This window comes from Sus scrofa, chromosome 2 (assembly GCF_000003025.6).
Source record: "Sus scrofa isolate TJ Tabasco breed Duroc chromosome 2, Sscrofa11.1, whole genome shotgun sequence".
NCBI classification, from domain to species: domain Eukaryota; kingdom Metazoa; phylum Chordata; class Mammalia; order Artiodactyla; family Suidae; genus Sus; species Sus scrofa.
Genome location: NC_010444.4, coordinates 42,553,724 through 42,578,591, shown reverse-complemented (window position 1 = coordinate 42,578,591; position 24,868 = coordinate 42,553,724). Strand labels below are relative to the sequence as shown.

The 24,868-nt window shown below is 34.0% G+C and overlaps 1 protein-coding gene across 42 annotated transcripts in view; it reads right to left on the bottom strand.

Moving 5' to 3' along the window:
• Nucleotides 1-24,868, bottom strand: part of SOX6 (SRY-box 6) — a 621,434-nt gene that overhangs the window by 490,233 nt on the left and 106,333 nt on the right. For 20 of the 42 annotated variants that reach the window (XM_021085322.1, XM_021085335.1, XM_021085360.1 and 17 more), the window contains one exon: nt 5,979-6,060. The exons of 20 other annotated variants lie outside the window; for them this stretch is intronic. The gene's annotated coding sequence lies outside the window, so the exon portion shown is untranslated. Of the gene's footprint in view, nt 1-4,858; nt 5,289-5,978; nt 6,061-24,868 lie in introns of all 42 variants that reach the window. 2 more of the 42 variants (XM_021085330.1, XM_021085332.1) reach the window with 2 other exon arrangements.

The window sequence follows — 24,868 nt, the reverse complement described above, 5'->3', positions numbered from 1 at the left end:
TACATGGAACTGAGTTTAACATTTTCTTTTTGAAGTACACAATACAGACAAATAACCATAGTTAAGATACAGCATTTTATAAAGTAAATCATTGTCTTTGTGTGGAGGGACCTAATAGGACAATAGGGCTGTCCTATCACACATCGGTCGGGGTGAAAGGAGAGAAACACTGTGTTCTTTCTTTGCACCCAAAACAAGTTAGAATATAAATATGATTGGAAAAATTACCTCAGCTTTTACCAGAGTAAGGAGAGTTAGGGAAGTTTGAGACTCCGTACCAAGAAAATCTGACAGCAAACTTTCATATTAGACTGTATGTGTCTATCCACTAAGATTGTACAGGAATGAGAAAAGTATTCTTACCAAGAAAATTAAGTTCGAATGAATGTTGTTTATCAAGAATGATTCCAAAGAAGGCCCTGGTGTATGAAGTTTTCATCAGTGGTTCTAAGAAAGCCATTTATAGTGCTTTAAGTGAAATAAGGGTAAATGGTCCTTCGTTGAGATGTGCTATTATGGCCTATATAACTTGAACCATACCAATGAGATTTCCTGGGATTTTGTTTTCTCTTAGAAAGGAAAACAGGAAGAAGAATTTTTACATAGTGATGACGCATAAGGCAAGAGATGGACATATACATAACCGTTAGCTCAATATAAAGGATCCCTGAAGAAAGCAAAGAAGCCCAGGAGATGTGCACATCAAATAAAAATGGAGGACATAGCTCTATTTCAGCTTAAATCAATATTTCCCTTTCAGGCATCACCCCTTCTGCTCCCTGCTGACAATCTATAGACAGCATATGAGTGAGATAAGTTCATGAGTAAGATGAACAGGGTGCTCGACGGCAGGTAAATAAATTTGTTTCACTAAGAAAATTATTCTTACCATGTGTCACTGCTCTCATGGCATAAACAGGACAGGTGATGACATCCTATAAAATGCAATTTTTATTCCTATACTCCTGACGTAGAGATACATAACTCATTCAGCCCTCATGAATTTTTTTTTTTTTTTTTTTTTTTTTGCTCTGAAGCTATGAGTGAGTTTTTGTTATTATGGTTGCCCTTGTTTCTTGCCTTAAAAAAAATGCTATCATCAACTGTGCAATAGTGTTAAGAGATGTGAGGGGGAAATGGTACTGTCATTATTTTAGGCTACCTGGTCCTTTATAAGGATTGTATATGTTATTATATGAGATAGCCGAATATAGCTATTTTACTTGGATTTTTTAAGGTTAACATCTGCATCGTATAACCTCTATGCAATATCTGTATTCTCAAATCAAAGCCCTCTCCCAAATCTCATGTCTTTTCAGACCTAATCTAGTCAAGAAACAAGGAATCACAAGCCTTTGTACCAACAAATAATTTTTCCAACTATAATTCATTAGTACCTTATTCCAAAAGCATATGAATACTTACAAGATGGTTAATCCTCATTAAAAACTAAAATTACATGACATAATTACATGTAAATAAGAAAAATGAATTAAACTCTTACCCTTTCCTATGTCGGGCACTAGTTGTGAATCATATATACAATTAGAGTTATATTGCTAAGCTAAAAATATTGGTAAAGATCTAAAAATGACAAACAGTGCCTTTTAAATTAATGTCTTATTAGTTGAGTGAAGTACACTGACAAAGAATAATTTATGCTTATTCAAACTGCACTCGACATCTTCAGGTGTTTCCAAATGAGCTCACAGAAGAGTGATTAAATGCATCTGATAACAAGCCACACATTGCTGAAATTACTTACCGCCTCATTTTATGATTAATTAAACATGTAGATTAAAGTTGCAAAAGAATTTAGATTAATGAGCAAGTTAAGTCTTGCTGATATAAGTGAATTGGGAATTGGATGCTCTGTGGAACTTTATAAACATGCATTTTATAATGAATAAGACAAGGCTACATGCAGAATTGTGGCCACCAGGGCCTTTTGACGATGCAGTCTTTTTTAACATGGTTTGACAGCTTTCAAATAACATTCTTCTATAGGCTTTAAACTTTGTGCTTTGCTGTAAAACACAAGACTACATAACTCATGTACCAGGAGTATGATTATTTTTGAGTTCTCCAAGGTAATGACCCCCTGTAGTAGCAGCTGTTCACAAAAAATTACAAGCTCAATTGTTATTTTAATCAGAGACAGTTTTGTAGTTAAAAGCAGTTACGCAACTTGTAAAATTATATGACATCTCATCAGTACCTTCTCTTCAACACTCCATCCTCCAAAAGTAAAACCATCCCAAAATAGTCATAGCTTTCTAGAGGACTTATTAGCAAAGCAGGTATTCAGTCATTCATAAAATATTCAAAGCTATTTATTAGTGAAGTTTCTGTGCTAGGAAAGGTAATGTTTAAATTTATGACAACTCTTATCACCTCCAAGATTGTGTCAAAATATCTGCTGGAGTTTGCTGAGTATCCAATTTTTCTCTTTTAAGATCAGCTTTACCTAATCTGAGTAGTTTAGATGTGTCAAAAGCCAAGTTGGACTTTATGATTTTCCAGGGCAAGGGAAATTCAGGTTGTTCACAGAGATGTAATGCATTCTCCTTTGCAAGGGATACAGAAGTGGCAAGAAATTGAGCCCAAGTTACCAAGCTAGCTTTTGGTTTAAAACCTATTCCATTTTTACTAGTAAGCTTATAGCACAATACCATTTATTACTACCATAGCACAATGAAAACACTCCTACAAATTTTATGAATGGATCCAATTTACTATCTAAAGTATACCTCTAATACTTTTCTACTTATTTTCAAACCTTATTTATGCATGACTCATTTCTTGGCAAGAGTGAGATTCTTATAGTGTTAAATATTTTTCCTTTTAATTCAGATTTTTTATACTCCGAAGACTTACCAAGAAAACTACGGAAATTTTTACATAAGATTAAAAGGAGCAGCTTCATGACACAGGTGGCAAATTACCATCATTAACCCCACATATTTATCATGTGGACATAATTACCCATTTGAAGATTTATGTGAATGAAAATACAATATTGAGACACAGGTCTGACTATACTGCAATTTATTAAAAGCTTATAAGCAACCAAATAATTTTCATTTGATCTGTTTATTCCCTTTCAGTTTTAAGTCAATGTCTTTCACCAAGTAATGTAAGCCATATTTTATCACCACAAAAGCTTATTTTTTAAACTTATAAGCTTTTTTCCCTTGTAGAAAAGTAAGGATTTCAAAGAATGTATACATATATGTATGACTGGGTCACCTTGCTGTACAGCAGAAAATTGACAAAACACTATAAACTAGCTATAATGGAAAAAATAATTATTAAAAAAATAAAATAAAAGTAAGGATTTCAGAGTTTCCATCGTGGCTCATAGGAAATGAATCTGACTAGTATCCATAAGGATACAGGTTCAATCCCTGCCCTTGCTCAGTGGGTTAAGGATCTGTATTGCTGTGAGTTGTGGTATATGTCGCAGACACAGCTCGGATCTGGCACTGCTGTGGCTGTGGTTTATGCCAGCAGCTACAGCTCCAATTAGACCCCTAGCCTGGGAACCTCCATATGTCATGCGCACAGCCCTAAAAAAAGGCAAAAAAAAATTTTTTTTAATTAAAATAAGGATTGTAGGTAGAAATATGGACCCAAGTACTTAAAGGACAAAATAATATACTTTTTCTTTACATGAAAATTTAAATTCTTCATTTATACCTTTTAAAGAGGAAATCTGACAACAAAGTGGTTATATTAGCCTGAAAGAGGCTAGGTTAGAGATCTAAAAATAATTCTTTTGTGATCATAAAATGTACTCAGATATATACCAAAAAGACATAGATTTTTCAGACAGCACAATAAGCCACCAATTTTAAGGAGCAAGATCTTTCCACTCCAGTCATTGCCAAATTATTTCTAGGTCCCACAAATTATAAGTTGTGTCCTGGAGTTACTAATAATTAAATAAAATTGTGTCATTTCTGTGGCATTTTAATTTCATGGGGAGGAAGATAATTTCCCCATGAAAGTAATATTTGTAAAACAACTTTAAGTCCTAAATATTGAATATACTTAGCTATTATATGTACTTATTATTAGCATGTTTTAAATTTTACAATAAGTGATTTATACAGTTTACCCGCATAGGTAACATAAATGTACTGGTTATTTAAAGTTAAGAGTTGTATGTTTATCTGAAATATCAAAATAAGTAATTTTCTCTGAAATTATGAATAAATAGACAATTTAAAATATCTTAAATACGGAGTTCCCGTCGTGGCGCAGTGGTTAACGAATTCGACTAGGAACCATGAGGTTGCGGGTTTGGTCCCTGCCCTTGCTCAGTGGGTTAAGGATCCGGCGTTGCCGTGAGCTGTGGTGTAGGTTGCAGATGCGGCTCGGATCCCGCGTTGCTGTGGCTCTGGCGTAGGCCAGTGGCTACAGCTCCGATTCGACCCCTAGCCTGGGAACCTCCATATGCCGCGGAGCGGCCCAAGAAATAGCAAAAAAAAAAAAAAAAAAAAAAAAAAATACTTAAAATATCTTAAATAAGCCATAGTGCAATATAAGAATTCCTAAGAATTATTTCATTAACTCAAGATGGCAATTTATTATACCACATTTTCTTTTTCTTTTTTTTTTGCATTTTTTAAAAAATTTTTCTGCTGTACAGCAACGTGACCCAGTTATACATATTTTTTTTTTCTCAGAATATCTTCCATCATGTTCCATTGCAAGTGATTGGATATAGCTCCCTACATTTTCTTTTATTTCACAACACATAGTTATGTGGGCTATAAACTTTGCATTTCTAGGAAGTGATAAACATTTTCTCTATTTCAACTATAGTTTGGAAAAAAAGTACAAAAATACTCACCAGAAACTAAAATTAGATGACTAAACTCATATTCACATGTGACTGGGCCCAGGTTTGTCAAGGTGAACTATGAATATGTTAATATCCAAAATAGTACCAAATGTTGATTTATTAATATTATCGGCTTCTTGGTTTCAGTTCATGCCCTGTTGAGGAGTTTTGTGAGATTCATCAAAACTCAGCCTCTCAACATGTCTACAAGCATTCTGGAGGCAACATGTATTAAACCAAAATTAGGGTGACTCTTAAAAATAAGAACAAAGCAAGCTAAAGCTTATAAATGGAAAGAAACAGTCTTAGAGAAAACAGCAGATGAAGATGCCACCACACGCCAGATCCTTGCCAAATCAGCAGTCAGCAACTGAGATACCAGGCAGATGACTAAAGGGGGTTTTTCACTTGGCAGGATCGGCAGCATTATGCACTATACCTATGAAATGCATATGTCCGTGCAAGTATTCAACCACCAAAAACAGTGCTGAAAATTGGCTCTGAAACTACTGCAGTTATCAATTTTTATTCTATTGACTATGCAAACTCTTTAGTTCTCTTAACCAAACACAGAGTCCTGAATTTTTCTTTCAATGAAAAAAAAAAAAAGATTTCCATGTATCCAAAAATTTCCATGTATCCAAAATACTTTCATAAATGCAAATTAAAAATGGTCTTTCATAAACTAATTAGAGATTTAAAGTATGATTATTTTCTAAAGTCAATAGTCTCTAAACTTTACTTTCTAGCATGATTTCCCTTATGAAAAATTGAAATCAAAGCTGATTTTATTCATAAAATAAATAAAAGAATTTTCCTCTTGGAAAATTTTAGTATTTCTAATATTCATCTTTCCAGTCTTTCATTCAGTACATATATTCCCTGTAAGTAGAAACATTCCTAAAAATATTTAATTATGGTAGTAAAATTGTTCCATTTGTATGTAAAGTTTAGCCAACAATCCCAATAGTTATAAATACGAGCTAAAACTAGAAGATATAAAGAAACCGGGTGTTAACAATTACCTAAGACTTAGTACTGGACCATAAAAATGCAATGCAATCCTCATTTGCCATGGAAATAGGAAATAAATGGGAACATTAGTTATACTCAAAATTATATATTATACCTGGGCTCTTATACAAAGTGATGAGGGGTCACAAAGTCCTTCTTGAAGCATTTTTCTTTCCTCATCAGAAGATATAGAATGTCTAAAAAGAAGAAACTAATAGTTATTGGACCCACTATCTGCCAGACATAAAATAAATTTTCTCTATGCATCATATAATCTTCCCAAAAACCACACCCATTTTACAGAGGAGGGGATTGAGTCTCAGATAGGCTAAGTAATTTGTTCCAAGTTACACCAAGTGGCAGAGATAAGAGTGAAGCCCTAATGAACCCAGCTCCAAGGTCCATTTGATCTTTCTTTTATATTATGCTTATTGATGTTTATACTATTCCTCACTATCTAGAATCTCTTTCTGCTTCTTCTCAGTTAATCCATCCCTACTACTTTCTTCCAAGGTTCACCTACTCCAAAAAGTATATTGTGTTCTCTCAGCACTTTGTTTAAAAACCTCTATTACAACAATTCAAGGTACACTGATTCACACAATATATGTAATGCTACCAATGTTACCATCTATATTACAGCAAGGTACTGAAGGTATCACAAAATGGTTGCACTGACACACTGCAATATGTATCTCCTCCTCTCCCTTCTATACTCCTCTATTCTCTCTCATTTTCATGGGAACTTTAATAGTAGTAGTAATAATAGCAGTAGTAGCTGTAGTAGTAGTAGCAGTAGTCGTATTTATTAGTATCATTATCATTATATATTATCAACCACAACAAACACCTTTTGCTATCATGCTGCTCTCTGGAACCCCTCTCCACTTTCATTCTGCTCAAATGCTCTCATACTATTCATCTTTATTTCCTTCACAATCAAAAATTCTACTCCTGACTATTTCATAAAAGGTGTTAGACACTGTTGATTATTCATTTATGCAACAAATATCTAAGCATCTACTATATGGTGGAAACTAAGGATGATAAATAAAATAGATCTTATTTGTCCAAGAGCTTACAATCTACTTCAAAATACAAACAAGCAAACCAAAATTTATAATGTAGATTCATGTCATATAATTGAAGTATGTTTAAAAGTTTATGCGAGTAAAAAGAATAGAGTAATAATTCATTTGGAAGGCGTTATATAGAAAGTGACATATAAAATAAAGCTTCACTATTGAACAGGTTGCAGGCAGAGAACAGCAATAATAATGATTGATTACTGAATACTTTCTATGTGTGAAACACTCTTAATATACTACGTGCTTAATATATATCACTTATTCTCTTCACACATGTGGAGACGTCTGTTTCTGACCAACATGGGCTAACATGGACTGGATTTACCCTTATGGCTTAAACAACTAAAAAAAAAACTGGATTAAACATATGAAAGCAACAGTGTTCAGAAAATGGACATCAGGCAATGAAGAATAGCAATTCCTGAGAAAGGAAAAACAAACGAAGTCATCCCTACAAGTTGTCCCAGCTTACTGCCACAAGAAAGAAATTACCAACAGCAGTGTACAGAGGCAGAGCCTAATGGTCTCAGTGAGTTAAGAAGATGAAGCTGGAAGTCTAATGAGGCCAGAGTGGCTATAGCTAATAGTGCAGAATAACAGAGGAGATAGACCTGCACATGGACTTCCAGAGGTTTGCAGATATCCCTCACAAAAATATAGACAATTACTGGTAAGTGCACATGTATAAGGAAACTAACCAAGGCTAGGGAAAGATACACCTAAAAGGAGCACAGAAAACAATCTCCAGGGCTGATACAAATCCAGAAATAATTCAATTTCCCTCATCAAAGTGTAAAACTTCATAATGCCAGGGGCATTTTGCAGAGTTCTCAGAACAGTATTGCCTCAGAAATGCAGAAAATTAACCATAAACTGTACTGATGCTTAAAAACAAGTACTGAAAGGATCAAATTGCTTCCAAGTATCTTAACTACATGCCAGAAAAAAGTGCAAAAATATTTATAGGAATACTGAAAGACTTAGCACTCAACAAAGTAAAATTCACAATTTCTGGCATCCAATAAAAAAAAAATCACCAGCCAGACAAAGAAACAGAAAAATAGCATTCATTACAAAGAGAAAAGGCAATCAATTGAAACTGACCCAGAAGTGATGCAAATGATAGAATTAATAGTCAAGGATATTAAAATAGTTATTAGTTGCATTCTGTTTGTTCATGGAACTAAAATAAAGACTGAACGTATTAAGTAGAAATACTGAATATATAATAAAGACTCAAATGTTAACTCCCAGAGATTAAAAAAAAATACAATATCTGAAATGAAAAATCATGAGGGTAGCATTAAAATCAGTTTAGACACTGCAGAACAAAATGAAACAGAAACAGAGGGAAAAAAAGATGAAAAAATGTAAATAGAATCATTGAACTGAAGAATAACTTCAAGCTGCCTAATAGAGGTGAAATTAATTCCACAAAAAAAGGGAGTGAACAAAAAATCTGAAGTAATAATGGCTGCAAATGTTTCAGAAATGACAAAAATAATGAACCCACAGATCCAAGAATCTCAAAAAACTCAAGCTCAAGAAACATTAAGAAAACTACACTAAGGTACATAGTTATCAGGATGCTTACAACCAATGATAAAGAGAAAATCTTAAAAGTAGCCAAAGGAAAATGACACATCATATACAGAGAAACATAATAAGAATTATAGCAGACTTCTTTTTGAAAAAAAAACACACAAGCCAAAACACAATGGATCAATATTTCAAATTAATGAACAAAAGTTAATCTGAAAGTTTATATCTAGCAAAATTCAGAAATATAAAAGGTAAAGGAAATATCACCATCTCACCAGAAGACTTATCCTACAAGAAATATTAAAGAGGTAAGAGGTCCTTCAAGCAAAATGTAATGTTATCAAATGGAAATCTGAATCTACACAAAGAAATAAAGTACACTGAAATAGTAAATATGTGGGTTAATATGAAATACTTCTTATTTTTAAAATGTTATTGACTATTCAAGGCAAAAATAATAACAATTATCTTTAGATTTATGACATACGCAGAAGTAATGTGTATGACAATAACAACACAGAGGCTAGGAGGGAGAAATAGAAGTATTCTATTTTAAGACTTTCATCCCATATGTAATATGGAATAATACTACTTGAAGTAGGACTGTAATGAGTTGCATAGGGTTGCTATAAAGAAACCACCAAAATGCAATAAAATAAAAAAGTTAAATAAAATCATAAAATTTTTCAAAAAAAAGAAAACAAGAAAAAGAGGAAAATGAATATTGAATAGATAGTACAAATAGGAAACAAAGAACATATCATACATTTAAATTCAACCATGTCAATAATCACAATAAATGGTCTAAACATTCAAATTAAAAAGGAGAGATTATCATGTAGGATTAAAAAGCAAGACTAAAATGCATACTGGCTACTAGAAATCCACTTCAAAAATGAAGACACAATACTTTAAAAGTGAAAGGACAGAAAAAATATACCATGGAACTGTGAATAAAAAGAAAGCTGCAGAGGCAATCAAAGTAGATTTCAAAGCAAAGAATATTACTATGGATAAAGTGATTCTAATACAATGATAAAGGGGTCATAATGATCCTAAATATGTATCCACCTAACAGAGCTTCAAATTATAAGAAAGAAAAAACAATAATTTCATAAAGAATTTTAATTAGAGTTCTCAAAATCTATCTCCCTAATTAATGGTAGAACAAGTTAAAAAAAAAAAAAAAGAAGAAGAAGGAGGAGGAGGACACAAAATACCTAGACAACAATGTCAACCAACTTTACCTGGCTTATATGGTAGAACTTGCCAATCAACAAAAGATTCAATAATACAAAGATATCTGGAAATCTTTAAACACTAGAAAATAAAATAAAACTTCAAAATGATGCATAGACTGAAGAAATAATCAAAAGAGAAATTAGAAAGTACTATAATTGTATTCTCTAAGATTGACCACATCCTGGGCTACAAATCAAACCCTGGTAACTTTAAGAATATTGAAATCATATCAAGCATCTTTTCCAACCACAACATATATGACTGGAAATCAACAACAAGAAAAAAACTGCAAAAAAACAAAAAAAATGTGGAGACTCAACAACATGCTACTAAACAACCAATGGATCACTGAAGAAATCAAAGAGGAAATTAAAAAATACCTAGAAGCAAATGACAACAAAGATATGACACTCCAAAACCTATGGGATACAGCAAAAGCCATTCTAAGAGGAAAGTTTTTAGCAATACAAGCCCATCTCAGAAAACAAGAAAAAGCTCAAATAAACAAGCTAACTTTACATCTAATGCAGCTAAAGAGAGAAGAACAGACAAGACCTAAAGTTAGCAGAAGGAAAGAAAACATAAAGATCAGAGCAGAAATCAATGAAATAGAAATGAAGAAAACCACAGAAAAGATCAACGAAACGAAAAGCTGGTTCTTTGAAAAGATCAACAAAATTGACAAACCCTTAGCCAGACTCATCAAGAAAAAAAGAGAGAGCACTCAAAGCAATCAAATTAGAAATGAAAAAGGAGAAGTAACAACAGACATCACAGAAATGCAAAAGATCATAAGAGACTACTATATGCAACTATACGCCAATAAAACAGAAAACCTAGAAGAAATGGACAAATTCTTAGAAAAGTACAATCTTCCAAGACTAAACCAAGAGGAAATATAAAAGATGAATGGACCAATCACAAGCACTGAAATTGAAACTGGGATTAAAAACGTCCAACAAACAAAAGTCCAGAACCAGATGGCTTCACAAGTGAATTCTATCAAACATTTACAGAGGAGCTAATACCTATCCTTCTGAAACTATTCCAAAAAATTCCAGAGGAAGGGATACTCCCAAACTCATTCTATGAGGCCATCATCACCCTGATACCAAAACCAGACAAAGATACCACAAAAAAAGAAATCTACAGGCCAATTTCACTGATGAACATCGATGCAAAAATCCTCAACAAAATACTAGCAAACCGCATCCAACAATACATTAAAAGGATTGTACATCATGATAGAGTGGGATTTATCCCAGGGATGCAAGGGTTCTTCAATATCTGCAAATCAATCAATGTGATACACCACATTAACAAACTGAAGAATAAAAACCATATGATCCTCTCAATAGATGCAGAAAAAGCCTTTGACAAAATCCAACACCCATTTCTGATAAAAACCCTTCAGAAAGTGGGTATAGCAGGAACCTACCTCAACAAAATAAAGGCCATATATGACAAACACACAGCGAACATCATTCTCAATGGTGAAAAGCTAAAAGAATTCCTGCTGAGATCAGGAACATGACAAGGATGTCGCTCTCGCCACTACTCTTCAACATAGTTCTGGAAGTCCTAGCCACAGCAATCAGAGACATAAAAGACATAAAAGTAATCCAAATTGGAAAGGAAGAAGTAGCTATCACTATTTGCAGATGACATGATACGATACCTAGAAAATCCTAAAGACTCTACCAGGAAACTGTTAGAGCTCATCAATGAATTTGGCAAAGTCGCAGGATACAAAATTAATACACAGAAATCAACAGCATTTCTATATACTAACAATGAAAGATCAGAAAGAGAAATTAGAGAAGCAATCCCATTTACCATCACATCCAAAAGAATAGAATACCTAGGAGTAAACCTACCTAAAGAGACAAAAGACCTGTACTCTGAAAACTATAAGACACTGATGAAAGAAATCAAAGATGACACAAATAGATGAAAAGACATACCATGCTCTTGGATTGGAAGAGTTAATATTATCAAAATGACTATACTACCCAAGGCAATCTACAGATTCAATGCAATCCTATCAAATTGCCAAGGACATTTTTCATAGAACTTGAACAAAATATTTTAAAGTTTGTTTGGAAGCATAAAAGATTCAGAATAGCCGAAGACATCCTGAAAAAGAAAAATGGAGCTGGAGGAATCAGGCTCTATTACAAAGCAACAGTCATCAAAACCATATGGTACTGGCACAAAGACAGAAATATAGATCAGCGGAACAGGACAGAAAGCCCGAATTAAACCCACTCATCTACAGTCAACTAATCTATGACAAAGGAGGCAAGAATATACAATGGAGAAAAGACAGCCCCTTCGATAAGTGGTGCCAGGAAAACTGGACAGCCACATGGAAAAGAATGAAATTAGAACACTCCCTAATGCCATACACAAAAATAAATTCAAAATGGATTAAAGACCTAGATATAAGACCAGACACTATAAAACTCTTAGAGGAAAACATAGGCCAAACACTCTCTGACATAAACACAACATCTCAGATCCACCTCTTAGAGTAAGGATGGTAAAAACAAAAATAAACAATGGGACTTAGTCAAACTTAAAAGTTTCTGCACAGCAAAGGAAACTCTAAACAAAACGAAAAGACAACCCACAGAATGGGAGAAAATCTTTGCAAATGAATCGACTGACAAGGGATTAATCTCCAAAATTTATAAACACCTCCTACCACTCAATACCAAAAAACAAACAACTCCATAGAAAAATGGGCAGAAAATCTAAACAGACAATTCTATAAAGAAGACATACAGATGGCCAAAAAACACATGAAAAGATGTTCAACATCACTCATTATTAGAGAAATGAAAATCAAAACCACTATGAGGTACCACCTTATACCAGCCAGAATGGCCATCATCAAAAAGTCTACAAACAATAAGCAATAAGTGCTGGAGATGGTGTGGAGAAAAAGGAACCCTATTACACTGTTGGTGGGATTGTAAATTGGTGCAACCACTGTGGAAAACAGTATGGAGATTCCTCAGAAAACTAAAAATAGAACTACCATTTGATGGAGCAATCCCACTCCTGGGTATCTATCCAGAGAAAACAATGACTCAAAAAGACACATATACTCCAATGTTCATTGCAGCACAATTTTCAATGAGGCTACAGTAATCAAGTAATAGACAAATAGATCAATGAAATAAAACAGAGACTCCAGAAATAAACTTATATGTATATGGTCACTTATTTTCAACCAAAGTGCCAAGGCAATTTAATGGGAAAAAAAGATAATCTTTTCAGACAATGGCATTAAAACAACTGGATAGCCATAAGCAAAAATATAAACTTCAAACCTCATCTCATCCTATAATAAAAATTAAAACAAATCATAGACCTAATTGAAAGCTAAAATTATAAAACTTCTAATGGAATGCTAGAAGAAAATCTTAGTCACCTTGGGTCTTACAAAAATTTCTTAAATGTAACACAAAAAGCATGAAATACAGAAGAAAAAAACAACAGATTAGACTTCATCAAGATTTAAAACATTGGCTGCTTAAAAAACTCCTAATATTAAAAGGCAAGCCACAAACCAGTAAAAAAGATATACAAAACATGTATCTGACAAATATCTTGTATTTCTACAAAATTTTTAAAAACTACAACTCAATAAAAAAGAAAATGACTTCGATTTAAAAAAAAAACAGCAAAAGATTTAAAACAAAGTAGATAGATGAATGGCAAATAGGCACATGAAAAGAGCTCAACATAATCAGTCATTAAGAAGAGAAAAATTAAAACCACAATGAGCCACCACTGCAAATTAAGAATGTGGGACAAAAAAAAAAACAAAAAAGAATGTGGGACAACTGGAACTCTTACACATTGCTAGTAGGAAGGTAAAATGGTAAATCATTTTGGAAAAAATTAGCTGTCCAATAAAGTTAAACATGCACCTATGTAACCTAGCCATTCTATTCCTGGGTATTTACCTAAAAGAAAAGAAAGTATATACCTACCCAAAGACAAATGTTCAAAGCAACTTCATTTGTAATAGCCAAAAAAAAAAAAAAACTAGAAAAAACTTAAATGGATAATCAAATTGTGGTATATCCATATAATGAAATACTACTCCACAGTTTAAAAAATAAGTTAACTAACACGCACGTCATGAGTGAATCTCAAAATAACTATGCTGAATGAAAGAACAGACCAAAAAAGAGTACTTAAATAAAGCTGCATAAATAAGCAGGAAGTAAAATTCTCACTTTACAGGTGAGGAAGCTAAGGCTCCAAGAGATTACATGATTTACCTAAGATCACAGCTAATACACAGCAGTATCCAAAGGTGGTAGGAATTCCAGACAGCATATTTTAAACTAATATGAAGTATCTAGCATAGTTATGAGCCACAGAAAGCACTCAAAAGTTGTTTTGGGGTTTTAAAGTACAGAGGCATATAAAAAGTATAAGATGTGAAAAGGTAATCTATTTTAACTTTTCCACAGGATATATAAATTCTTAAAGGAATTTTTTTTAATTTATTGGAGTATGATTGACTTACAGTGTTGTATTAGTTTCAGGTGTACAGCAAAGTAAATCAGTTATACATATAAATATATCCACTCCTTTTTCCCATATAGGTTATTACAAACTATTGAGTAGAATTTCCTGTGCTATACAGTAGGTTTTTTTAAATCATCTATTTTATACAGTAGTGTGAATATGTTATTTCCACCCTCCCAATTCCTCCTTCCCTCAAACGGTTTTACCTACAGTAACCATAAGATTTGTTTTGCAATCTGTGAGTCTGTTTCTGTTTTATAAATAAGTCTTTTCATATCATTTTTATTAGATTCCACATACAAGTGATATCATAAAATTTGTCTTTCTCTTTTCTGACTTACTTCACTCTATGTGATAATCTCTAGGTTCATCCATATTGCTGCAAATGGCATTATTTCATTCTTTTTAAGGCTAAATAATATTCCATCGTGTGTGTGTGTGTGTGTGTGTATATTTGTGTGTGTGCGTGTGTGTGTGTATCACATTTTCGTTATCCATCCATCGATGGACATTAAGGTTGCTTCCAAGGCTTCATTACTGTAATTAGAGCTTTGAAGAACATTGAGTGCATGTGTCTTCTTGAATTAATGTTTTCTTTGGATATCTGCTCAAGAATGGGATTGCTGGATCATACAGTAGTTCTATATTTAGTTTTTTAAGGAATCTCCATATTGTCCCTGATAGTGGTTATATCACCTTACATTCCCACCAACAGTGTAAGAGAGTTCTCTTTTCTCTACACCCTCTCCAGCATTTATTGTTTGTAGAGTTTTTGATGATGGCCATTCTGACTGGTATGAGGTGAAACCTCATTGCAGTTTTGACTTGCATTAAGTACAAGAAAATTTTTTAACTTACATTAACTTAATTGATAGAATGTATGAGAGATGGAGTTTCTGGGATTCATTTCAAAAGCATTTTACTGGAACCTATTACGCACTACATAATATGAACTACCTGCTAGGCACAAGTGAGATATTTAAGTCATGCATAGGTTATGAAAGAGCACCCTTTGATGAAGCAATGTCAAGGAGCTCAGTGTATCAGCATGCTAAGCTGCATTCAGTTGAGTGGAGAGGAACAGCTATTACAGGTCTCCAGGGAGGAACAATGGGCAAAACATTTCCCAGAGAGGAATTTTAAAATCTAATTTCAATACCTCTTCTTATGAGTGAACATATTCTCATGCACTTTCCTTTTGCCTTGAAAGAGACAAAAAGAGAAGGCCTATATCCGTAATATAATATTTGCCATGACTACACCTTCTGTGAAGGACAGAATGTGGAAATATAACCAGGGAGTCAGACATAGTCATCACTCTATCTGAGAGAGTTTTAAAAGTAACAAAACTCTGAGCACATCTGTTTGATTTCTCACAGACATCACGTACTAATCCCTATATGAAAGCCACCTGATAGGAATGCCATAATCTCCAGCATCTTCACTTTTCTGACTCATGGTAGCTAAGTTTTACCTTATGCCCCTAAAATCAACAAGGCCCTGCCTGTGCACTTGAGCTCCTGGTGTTACTATCTTTTATGTTTATGTTATACACAAATCCTCAAAGTAATTTTATTTTTAGGTATATTTTCATTCCTTTAAAAACACATCTTCCTCCCAGGCCTCCATGGGAAGAAAAAACATCCTTAATCTTCAGTGGGGATCTAACTAATGAGAGGCAAGAGATTTGACCATTGACAAGAGATAATTAGCATGATATTTTCCCTCTGCCTCTTTCAAAAATTTAGCTGTGCTGAAAAACAGGAACAGGGGAAAGCAATGCCTAATTTTTGACTCTTTTCTTTTCCTCATGCTTCCTACCACACATAAACAACCAGTCCTACTGATGCCACATTGGCAAAGGCTCTTCTTTTTATTCCTAACATTCTGTTCTTAAAATGCCCACTCTTGTTTAAAACTTCTTACCTCCTACCTGAACTATTGTAATAAACTTTACTAGGTGTTTCTCTTGTTAAAGTCCTCCTTTTTTCCCCCCTAACTCTATAAACTGCTTGCCGAACTAATTTTTCAAAAGCAAAGCTCTTGCCATCCCACTGGGCCAGTTTGTTTGATGGCCCCCTAAGATCTACCAAATGCCTTAGTTTAGCCATATGGACCACGATGACATGATCACACTAAATTTTCTAGCTTATACATACCCTATAGCTCAGTCAAACTGGACTTCTCTTTGCTCCTATCCCATAATTCCCTGCTTCCTTGCCTCTGTTTCATACCCACACTAGTTCTACTCCCCTCACTCCTGGGACGTACCTCTCTCTTCACCCCTATCCCACTGATAAAATTCTCTTCAAATTTCAAAGAATATCAAAAAGTCTGCTTCCCAAATTAAGGGTCTTCTCCTTAAAGGTATGTATCTTTAATTTATTCAAACTCCCTGGAGTACTGTTTTTTACTTTATTAAGGCACTTAACATATTCTACATAGGGAATTACATATTTCCTGATTATCTCCTCTGCAATAATCAATGCAATTTAATTAACATTTATTAATCTCTCCTTTGAGCCATGCACTGAGTTAGACCCAAGGACACAAAAAGGAATAAGAAAGTTTAATAATGTCTAGATTTTAAGATGGCAGGAACTTTGTATATTTGCACTTATTCCTATGCAGCATCGAATGTTCTGTTTTGAATACAGTCGGTTCCCAGTATATATCTGTGGAGCTCAATTAATTTCCAACAGATGCTAAGCACTTTTCTTGGAAAAAAATATTTGCTACCAAAAAAGGATTACCATAACTGCAAAACAGATAATCACATCCTTAAATCATTTTCAGAGGGCAACTTGGAGGCCACATTGACCACTGATTACACTATCCGATATTAAGACCCTAATTGCTCAAATCACTCATTAAGATATTAATTTCCAAGTAGGCAAGGCTACTTCAATAATAGGTTCCCAGACAGACAGAGCTTCCAAGATTGTAATTTGGTCCAGTAAAGACAGTTATTGTGTCACTTCACAGAAATCTGTTTCTTGTACCCTCTTGGGAATTTATATAGGACACCTTCAGTTGTCATGAAGATTTAAATATGTATCCATTCAATATACCTGGATATACACACTTCCCATTTAAACTTACCACATCTACACAGCCTTAAAAATGTTTGCTTCAAGGCTACACAGCATCGCTGAAAGCCTACTACCATGACACCTTTCCACACTGTGAGATTAGGTGAACCTCACATTTACTGTCTACATTCTTACATTTGTCTCATCCTAGCGAAATAGAATGGAAAGACACAGTAAGGCTTTTCTAAAAGATGACATCAGGAATAAAAGGAAATGGAAATGATTGATTGTGTTATGCCAAACCCAATATTAAAACAAAAAAAAACTTGACAATGGTATTTGTTAGAAAAAATTCAAGCAGCAAAAATGAGATACATGGGGAGTTTCCATTGTGGATAAGTGGGTTACAAACCCAAATAGTATCTATGAGGATGCCCATTTCCTAAAATTCGTACAGTTGTCCTTAAAATGCACTAACTGAAATCAATAAAATTGAAACAGATTAGGAAAAAAAACTATAGAACACCTTTTAAGTTACCCCAAGTATTTCCCCATCTTAAAGATGTGAAAGTTCCCAGGTCAGGGATCGAACTCCCACCATAGCAGCAATCCAAGCCCCTGGAGTGACAAGGCCAGATCCTTAAGCTACTGTGCCAAGAGGGAACTCCTTCAGTCATTCCTTATTTCACTAATTTCTCTTTTGTCTCCTCAATTACCACAGTGAAATTGGGGGCACAGGTATTTCTTCAATTTGTTGAATCATATCTTCTCCTCAGAAATCTCCAGGCCCTCAAAGTTTTCTGATGCTCAGCTCTCTTGTTTACCCTCACATATTTCATGTCTTACTTTCTCAGCCTTCCCCTAGATATTGCCTTGCAGCTATCTATTCTGTGATTGCAAGTCCAGGGAAGAATTCTCTGTAACTAATCACAAAATCAACAGTGGCCTCCACATACTTCCACTACCAGGGACAATGCCCAGAATGTTTCCATCTTTTAAAGCTGTCAACCATTCAATGTGTGTGCACTTGCTTATATCAGATATCAAATTACATGCAACAAATCTCACTTGAAAAACAACCCGTTCTAACAGATGATGCCATTCTAATTGAAGATGCAGGTTCAATCAAGGCCTTGTTCAGGGGGGTTAAGGATCTGGTGTGGCCACAGCTGCAGTGTAGGTTGCAGATGTGGCTTGCATCTGGGTATCTGTGGCTGTGGTGTATGCCAGCAGATGCAGCTCTAATTCAACCCCTAACCTAAAAACTTCCATATGCCAGAGGGGTGGCCATAAAAATAAAAGATAAAAGGCTACAAGAAGAAGTAAGGATCAACAGTGGAAAAAAATCCCACTAGTAAAGGGTAGTGGGGTTTTTCCATATATATAATAGAAGAAAAATAATAGCCACAAGAGGAATAACATCTGTATTTCTCCTGCACTGTGTTCAGTGAAACTCAGAATACTATAGATAATCACTAAAAACAAGTCATATGCTTGTTACCAGCTGCCATAGGTTTAAGAAAAAAAAATCTATATTCTGCCTAATGTCAGCAGTTATATGGGTACAGACTTGGATCCACTAATGCTATTGCTTAATTATCTACTATACATGGATCAAAACATAAAAATAATGGTTAACTGTCAAACATACCCTTTTATTATGCTTCTATATTCCAAAGGTATAAAAAAGCCCAAAGGCACAATAAAAATAGGAAATCTGTTTTTATTAATGAATTCATTCACATTAAGTTTACATGAAACTGAATGAGCTGAAAAGAAAGAGAAAGTGCTAACTCCAGTATGGTTTGTATCTAAAGAAAACTCCACCCACATAAACTCTAGTAACAAATCAATTTTTAAGCCCTTGGGTTAGAGACTATCTTTTTTCCTCTTAGAAGTACTTACTAAGTAAATAATAATAAAAATAAGCATTACATTATGTGGACAAACTTTTTGACTGACTAAACATTAAGGATGTTTAAAAGAGTTTGCCAGTCATCAATGGAAGGTAATGCTAAGGAAATTAATCTTTTTACACAATAGTTGCCTTGCATGTTTGAAAAACTAGTAAGAAATATGAAGAGAGACAGAGAAAGAATAGGGAAAAAGAGAGAAAGAAAGGGGGGGAATGCAGAAAAATTTGTTATCTTTAGGCAATATTTAATTAACAAATTAACATTTTAATGTTTAGAGCTGGCAAAAAATTGGCAAAATAAGCATTTATATCCATACTCCAAGGTAAAATAAAATATGTACTTCAGGGAGTTCGTGTTGTGGTTCAGCAGTTATGAATCCAACTAATATCCATGAGGATGTGGGTTCAATCCCTGGCCTCACTCAGTGAGTTAAGGATCCCACGTTGCTGTGGCTGTGGCATTGTCTGGCAGCTGCAACTCCAATTCAGCCCCTAGTCTGGGAACTTCCATATGCCACAAGTGCAGCTCTAAAAAAAAAAAATATATATATATATATATATATATATATACACACACAAAACTATGTGCCGAAAGTGATGGGTAGAGACAAGTGTACAAAAAATGAGCCAGATTTTGTTGATTATTCAATCTTCATAAACTGAATAGTTACTAAAAATATTTCTATCTAAATGCCTGAGTAAATCAAAGACTTAACTTCTTCCTGAATTAGACTATACTTCAAGTCTTATATATTATCATATTATAAAATAACAGCTAACTGTGCATAATTAGTGCATTTATTGATATTTCCTCACTTCCTCATATTAGAGACCACCACCCAGTTCAAATTATGGTTTTATTTCCCTTTCTCTATATGCATTTAATTCCTTTAAATATTAATGAAAGTTATGCCAGAATACTGTAAGATGATTAAGCCCATCCTCTTGGTTAAAAACAAGTTCAGAGAGCAGCTTTGGGATGAGAATATTCAAATTTATTAGCCCTTCTTAGCAATCTGCCCTCAAGCCCCACATTGTTTCCAATCTCAAGTTAAGAAGAATTTTTCTCCAATGGGCACTGAATCACTTTAATGTTGACTCTTGTGCGCTCTACTCCACCTTCAAATGTAGCCAGTAAATTCAGCTTTACTACAGTACTATAAAAATGTGAAAGAACCATAATAGCATCTAAAAAAGAGCTGCTGGCACTATATTAGTTTAGAGAAAACCCTAAACTGAATACTAATGCAAAATTTAATGATAGTTTTCCTAGTTGCCAAAAGAGTTACAATAATTATTTTGCCATAATGTGTAAGTTATCTTGAAGGCATCTGAGAATATTACTGTGTAGGATACAGAAAAAGTCCCCAAAGTATCACTGTTTTCATGGGTTTTTTTCAATATAAATAAATCATCAACATACTATCTTCACTGTAACACTGTCCTCTGATTAGAGGATTGCCTTAATGAATGCAGAAACATTATAAAGAGATCCTTCTGCTTCTTTAGTAAGTTAGCTTCCTTGATTGGTATCCAATATGGATCCACTTCACACCAAATTCCACTTTACAGTGAATACCATTATTGTGAGGTTCCAGTAAAACATTCGAACAGAATCAATAGTTTTACTTCCCTTTTCCTTTATAAACACGACCAAGTTTTTAGAGTTGAAAAGGAAACCAAGATCAAATTTAGATATGTTGTTTGAAATTAGCAAAGATGAAACACTTCAGTGCCAGACAAAAGCCCTGATTTTAAGAGTAGGTTTTTGCCTTTCCTGAAATGCCTAGCTCAGGCAGTGTATTTTTATGCCTGCGGATATTGGCATGTTTCACATTTAAGATTATGACACACCAACTTATTTTGAAATTTTTTTAATCTTTCGCTGTGCATGTTTCAAGTGCTTCATGACTATCATTGATAATTGAGCAATTAACTTGAAATTACCAAATGTGCTGTGATGGCACAATATGTAGTAAGCAACATGAAAAAAATAAAGAACAGAAGAACTCAGTATAGTGAAAAAATGTAATAAGGGTAAAATGGGCCATAATAATAATAATAGTACTGAGTAAGTTTTAATGGTCCCAGGTCTCAGTAATTTAATGATGCCAGTAAAACAGTTTAATGAAATAAGTCTAGAGTATTATAAATTTTTAGAGCAGTTTGTTCTGCTGCTACAAAAAGGAAGCTTCTTTCTAACTGGTCTTGTGTAATACACAGGGATTGGTCCAAAAAGTAAGTGTGGGAGATTCATTAGGCAAAAAGGACAAAACAATTAGTTTAAAAATCCTGACAGGCAGATTCTTAAGAAATACAAACTTGCAAAAAAATAGATGAAAAGTCTTCTTTTAAAACAGACAAAGTAAAAACTCTAGGGGTAAAGATAACTCAAGAAGTCATCAAGCTATTGTGAACATATTTACAAATCAAAAACTAAGATACATGGCTTGACATCAAGAGGGAAAGATGAAACCAGCTGTACTAGAAAAATCAGAATGCTTTTCACTGTTCGTCTCATCAAGATCTCTAATACTGGGCTTTTCTGGCTAAAACCATAGTGTGATGGTGAAGAGTAGCTCTTTAGTGCTTAAATATAGCCAGTGAAGCAAATTCCATAAACCTAAATCCTACCTTATTTCAGAGGCAGGCCATCTTAAAGGTTTGTAAGAAAAACCAACAATTTAGGAAGTCAGAGAGGGAAAAGAGATTCAAACTACAGCAAATAAAAGGACACTATTAAAAACCTTCTTTTCTCAAAATTCCATAAATTTCACTCCAAAGCACCACTAGGAGATTAAAAATAGGCCAGGCTGTCCTTTCAGGTATAAATTAGACAGAGAAAGTGGAGAGAGCAGAAAGAACAAGTATCTAAGGGCACTAGTATATAAAATTTTAAAAGCTTACAATGTAATGGATATACATATTTAGATTAGCAAACCACTTTCAATTAAAGTAGATTTCTGGCCACAGTTCACAAATGTATAGTAGCTGTGTGTATTAATGTAGATACTTCAAATGTCAGTATATCTCTAATTAACATGAGCACACAACTGTAAAACTGAGAAGGCACAATTTTAAATTCCTCACATTCCCAGCATTAATGCTTTCATGGGGCAGCTCCCGTTGTCATGGAAAATGGCATTCAAGCCCTATTTGTGGATTTTCACAGCTCATCTTTTTTATTTACCTGCTCTATGTCAAGATTAGCCTGGAATAATATTTTTTAAAGATAATGCACTTAGACCTACTTGTCCTTAAAATCACAGATGTTCTCACTGAGGGAGTTTTGGTCTGGGTTATGCTCAGTTTGAAATAAATTTCTCTCCATTTTAAAATACCACAAAGAGATGATTTCATGATTCTTTTTGTTTGTTTCCTAAAAATCTATGCAATTCAAAAAATTTCAGCTGAAGCATGAGATGTGGCAGTTTTGGAATGGGGGATAGGAAAATGTCAGGGAGTAGCAAATGATCCAAGAACAGGAGGAAATAAAGTGGTAGAAGGCTCCCCACAACCTCCTCCCTGACTTACCCTACCTCAACTTTTCAAAAATATTTGTATGGCAACCAAGTAGAGACTGAGATAGTGACCAAATAACAAAAGAAAGAGAGCTAAAACACTCTCTGAGAGAGGACAGATTGGTGTTATGGAAAGAACACTGAATTTATACCATGAATCTCCCAGTTTGAGTCCTGCTACTATGCAAAAATGAGGATAATTCTTACCTCACAGAGTTTCAAGAAATTTAGCCAGTTTAATGTCTGCAAAAGCAAGTGTTATGCCACAGTAAGATGTTGTTGCTGTTGTTATGATTATTATTATTATTGCCTCAAGCATGGAGCTAAGCAAAAGTCCTTTTTCTTCCAGACAGCAAAATACTTTTGGATCTTTTCAAGGAAAAGACTGCTATTAGACACCATGAACACAGACAGAATTTTATAAAAGGGAATTCATTATCAAATTTCTAAATTTGAGATAAACCTGGAAAAGCAGGCTATCTAATGATCTATCTCTGCTTTGCTGTTGCTGTTGCTATTGCTGTTGTTGTTTTTAACCAATCATGTATTGCCCTGATAAAATTCAAAGGACAGAATTACTTAATTACTTTTTAATTAGAGATAAAAAATTAAATGTGGGATATTAACATGCAAAACAAGGACTTCTTACACAATGCCTACTTTAGGAAAAGAAAAGATAGTTTTATTTTTTTAAAGAAGAAAAAAAAAACTATAATAAGACACTTTCAGCTTCTGAAAAGATAACCATTTTCCTTCACAGTGTTTTCCTACCCTGACCTAGGTAGTAGATGTGAGTAGGTAAGATTCCAATCGGTTCTCACACACCTTTGGTGTGGCCTATTCATTATGGATGTGCAAAACAATATCCCACCTTCCTTATCTCACAGACTGGCTTCTGCACACCTTACTAAGAAACCTTCCCATGGCCATGAGGTATAAATTTCTGCCTTAGATCATGTAGCAAATAAGCTGTTCTAAAACATAGAAATTAAAGTTTCTAAAATAAGCCATTGTCACTGATCCCATTTGCTTTTTTAGGCTAGACTAGATAAATATTTCAATTGTTTTAGTTGCCTCATAATTCACTATAAGTGGTAGACAGTTTCTGCAATAATAAAAGAAGTGAGAACTCAAGTATTCTGGATGTCGTGTTGATTCTATCTGATTTATCTTACCCATAGTATCCTGTTACATTTCTTTAATAAGAAGGTTCCACAATCAGGAGATGGCCCTAACAAAGCTTGAGACAACTAACCAAAGGAAAAACAAACTCCAGGCCCTTAACTATCATATGGAAATTCTCAAATCTGGAAAATAACTACTTTAGGCCTGTATGATTAATATGACTTCTACGTAATTGATTAGACAAAATCTGACAAGCTTTTTGGATATTTTTAAGTCGAACTCCAGAAATAACCATATGGAAACTATACTCATGGGGCCCCTTCTATTTTTATCCTCTCTCTCTTTGTTAGGTCACAAGAAAAAAACTTCAGCTAATTGGATCACCTCTGTTCAAAGCCAGTCTATGTATGTCTGGCCAGGGGGTAAGGTAGGGGAAGAAGTGAAGAATTCAGGAAATAGAGCCATTGGGTGATGAGAAATGTAAACTATATTTTAATTAAGGCCATTTTGGTTGAAATTCTGGTAATTATCTTATATTTCTAGTTTTAAAATTTTTATCATCCTAAAAACTTACTACAGGGAATTTCTGAATAACATGAGAAAAGAGAGAAAGGAGGTAAAAGAAAGGGTAAAGCAACAAAGCAAGATTTGGACAGCTCAAAATTATTTCCCTTCACTCAGATTTCTAAAAGAATAAGCTCAGCTCCTTGGAATCATCTTTTTTTCTTGAGAGCCCTTCAAAGATACTTTGCATTTCTTTCTCCATCTTCTTTGCCTCCTAATCCTTACTGTGATACCTCGCACAAATTTAAAGCTTATATCTAATCCAAATGAACCATGCAGTTTAATATTTTGTTTTACATAAGAATTAAGTCTTCAAAAAATAAAATGTGAATTGTTAGTTTCATAAAATAACATCTTCCTCATTCTTAATGCATTAAAAATATATAAAATGTGTTAAACCATATTAAATAGTCACATCTAGTTTT